Source organism: Gymnoscopelus microlampas (genome assembly GCF_963454915.1).
Source record: "Gymnoscopelus microlampas genome assembly, chromosome: 18".
NCBI lineage: Eukaryota > Metazoa > Chordata > Actinopteri > Myctophiformes > Myctophidae > Gymnoscopelus > Gymnoscopelus microlampas.
The window spans coordinates 45,844,552-45,847,707 of NC_139955.1; the positions used below are offsets into that span (position 1 = coordinate 45,844,552).

Genomic DNA, 3,156 nt, shown 5'->3' on the forward strand with positions numbered 1-3,156 from the left:
GTGTGAGTGTGAGGGGGTGGGCTGGAACCCAGGAACTACACCAGGCAAAGGGGTCCCCCCGTCCCCAGAAAAAAAACGAGGAACAGTTTGAACCCCCACCTTCACCCTATTTGATACTCTGGCTGTTCGGAGAGAAAAAAAACATAGTGTTGCTAAGCGTTTTTAAGCTTGTAGATCGTCTTTTTTCAAAACATTTGGACATCTAAAATCTACAAATGACTAAAGCTTGTAGCGTGGCCAGGGGCGTCACGGCCATTCACTGTGCGTACGACGCGACACCCTCACTCTCACAGATCCGTGATTTCATACCCCCCCACTTTTTGATAATACATCGGTAAAATCAGGCAAAAATAAGAATTAAATAACCTAACCCTAACCCTAAAACCAAAATAAAGTAACAAAAAAAAAAAAAAAAATCCGCCCAAAAAACAGTTACAAATGTTTTTCACGCTTTTTCAAAAATAGCAGATCTACAAGCTCATAGCGCGGCACTCGGTGCCGCGCTATGAGCTTGTAGATCTGCTATTTTTGAATAGCCAAAGTGTAAAGTAAGGGGTATAGTCCACCGAAAGTCCTCCCCCCCACCCCCCCCCCCCCACCTTCTGAGAGCCTGTGACGTCCCCGAGCGTGGCCAATGAAAAGAAGAAGAAAAAAACCTGAAAAGATTGTAAAGAATAAAATAGAAATAAGTGGTCAAACATAGTGGTAAGTCCTACTGTATAGTGGTAACATAATGACTGAAAGGAAACACAGCCTTTTTTTCCAAACCCTGGCTGCAACTCTGGTGTAGCTCTGGGTTCAACACAACAACCCCGCCCCCTCGGACGGCTCTGGCAGGGTGTGTGTGTGTGCGTGCGTGCGTGTGCGTGCGTGCGTGCGTGCGTGTGTGTGTGTGTGTGCGTGTGTGTGTGTGTGTCATGTGACACGTGTGTCTGTCACAGCAAATGCGGAGGTCATCGCGTACCGCCACAAGAAAACCTTGTTAGTGAGGGAGGGGAGGGAGGGAGAATCCAGCACTTTGATGTGTGTGTGTGTGTGTGTGTGTGTGTGTGTGTGTGTGTGTGTGTGTGTGTGTGTGTGTGTGTGTGTGTGTGTGTGTGTGTGTGTGTGTACATAGACATTCACAGGCTAGAGGCTGATGACAGTGTGGTAGTAGAAGGGCTGTGTGTGTGTGTGTGTGTGTGTGTGTGTGTGTGTGTGTGTGTGTGTGTGTGTGTGTGTGTGTGTGTGTGTGTGGAGGTAGTTGTAGAAGGTGTGACAATGACAGTGTGACATTATGCTTTCGTTATAAACTGTTTTTGTGAATGTGGGCGGGTCCAGCTCAGCTCGGGATGGGGGGGAGGGGTCTGATGATGTCACATCCGTAGCTACGCAGTGGTGGACAGTAAAAAAAGTACATTTACGGGAGTATCTGGTACTTTACTTCAGGATTTGTATTTTTTGGGAGGAGAAGTACATTATGAATTGATCACTTAAGTCCTATTTCACATGGAGTGAAAATATCAGATCTACAAGCTTACGAGTCACATCGGAGTTTTTGGAATTCCAAATTTTCATACAGCAATGCATTGATACATAAAAAAAAGAAAATGTACTTTATAATTTGTACTTTTGAATACTTAAGTATTGTTTTTAAAGCATGCCCTTTTGAATACTTGAGTATTTTTGTTTTTTAAAGCAAGTACTCCAGTACAAGTTTGTCTGAGCAACTTTCACTTGTTGTTTGGTAATATTTAGCGTTAAGGAGCATCTATACTCGATACTTTTACTCAGGTACTTGAGTTGAGTACTTTGTCCACCACTGTGTGTACGCATGTAGCCCATACGCGCCCCGACACTTTCAGAGTTTAATTCCACTTATACATGTCAGTAGTGGTATCTCAATAGTGCAGTGCAGGCCACCTGCTGGACATATCAAGTATTTCATCCGTCAAAGTTATACAGTCTTGTGTTAGAAATTTCACCAAATGCTCATCATTAGCAGGGGATGGAAAAACAAAACGGTTGCAGATCAGGGTCGAAAATCCACCATTTATATTTAAAACCATACTGTGTAACCTTTTCAATAAACAAAAACGTTTTTTTTTAATATAATCTTTCACTGACCAGTATTTCACAATAACCATCCCACATAAACATGATTTTTCCTAATGTTTTGTTGTTGTGAGTGTCTTCCCCGAGGCACTCGTGAAAAATGACAGCATTAATTTTGGAGTGGGGACTAATGTGTTTTTTAAATTTTTATTTCAAACTGAATTCTGGGAATTGCAGTTCTATCAGACCATAATTATAGACAGCCAGATGCTGTAATGACAACGGAGCTACCAATGGGTGTCGCCGAAATGAACTTTATACACAGTATGACTTTAAACTCTGAGAGTGTGCAAATGGAACGGGTCCATTTGCACACTCTCAACGGTTAGCAGACCCGTGCGGGTCCACTTGGACAAACAAATGGCTAAATTAATGCTGAGGATTCTACTGCGTATGGTACCAGTTTAACCCATTAGGACCTGGAACGCATCTGTGTCACTTTAGATTTCTTTGGCTATTCAAAAATAGCAGATATACAAGCTCATAGCGCGGCACCGAGTGCCGCACTATGAGCTTGTAGATCTGCTATTTTTGAAAAATCTTGAAAAACTTTTTTTATTTTTTATTTTTTTTAAACTGTTTTTTGATTTAGAAAACATTTTTAAGAATCGCCTCAGGTCTTAATGGGTTAAATCCACAACCTCAGCTAACGCATATTAGCACCACGAGTGAAAATGGCTCAGGTATTTGATCACACACACACAAATCAAAGCAGACATGGTGAATGTGAAGGAAAGGGGACAAAGTGATTTCCATCACAAATAAACCAAGGAGGGAGTTTTTAGCAAAAATCAAAACAAACAAAAAAATAATAATCCCAACAAACAAACAAAAAAAAACGAAAGTCACATCCCTGCTTGCTGGAATAACACTGGTCTGGCATGGATTGGTTAGGTCTGTGTCAAATCTCGGAGGTCCTGTCAGCTAGGGGGGGCGCTCACACACATGGGCTTCAGAATGTCCAATAGGACAGAGGGTAGCGCCGGGGGGGGGGTTGACGCCCACTTGGCAGCCATCATTTTCATCGTTTTTGTAGTGTTCTTTCAGCTGCTATTTTTGGCT

The 3,156-nt window shown here is 42.5% G+C and overlaps 1 long non-coding RNA gene across 1 annotated transcript; it reads left to right on the top strand.

Annotated features, from left to right (window-relative positions):
• Positions 1 to 616: 616 nt before the first annotated feature.
• Positions 617 to 1,543, top strand: LOC311065321. The gene is made up of 2 exons (XR_014602822.1): positions 617 to 1,081; positions 1,118 to 1,543. It is a non-coding gene; the product is annotated as an uncharacterized lncRNA (long non-coding RNA).
• The last annotated feature ends 1,613 nt before the right edge of the window (positions 1,544 to 3,156 follow it).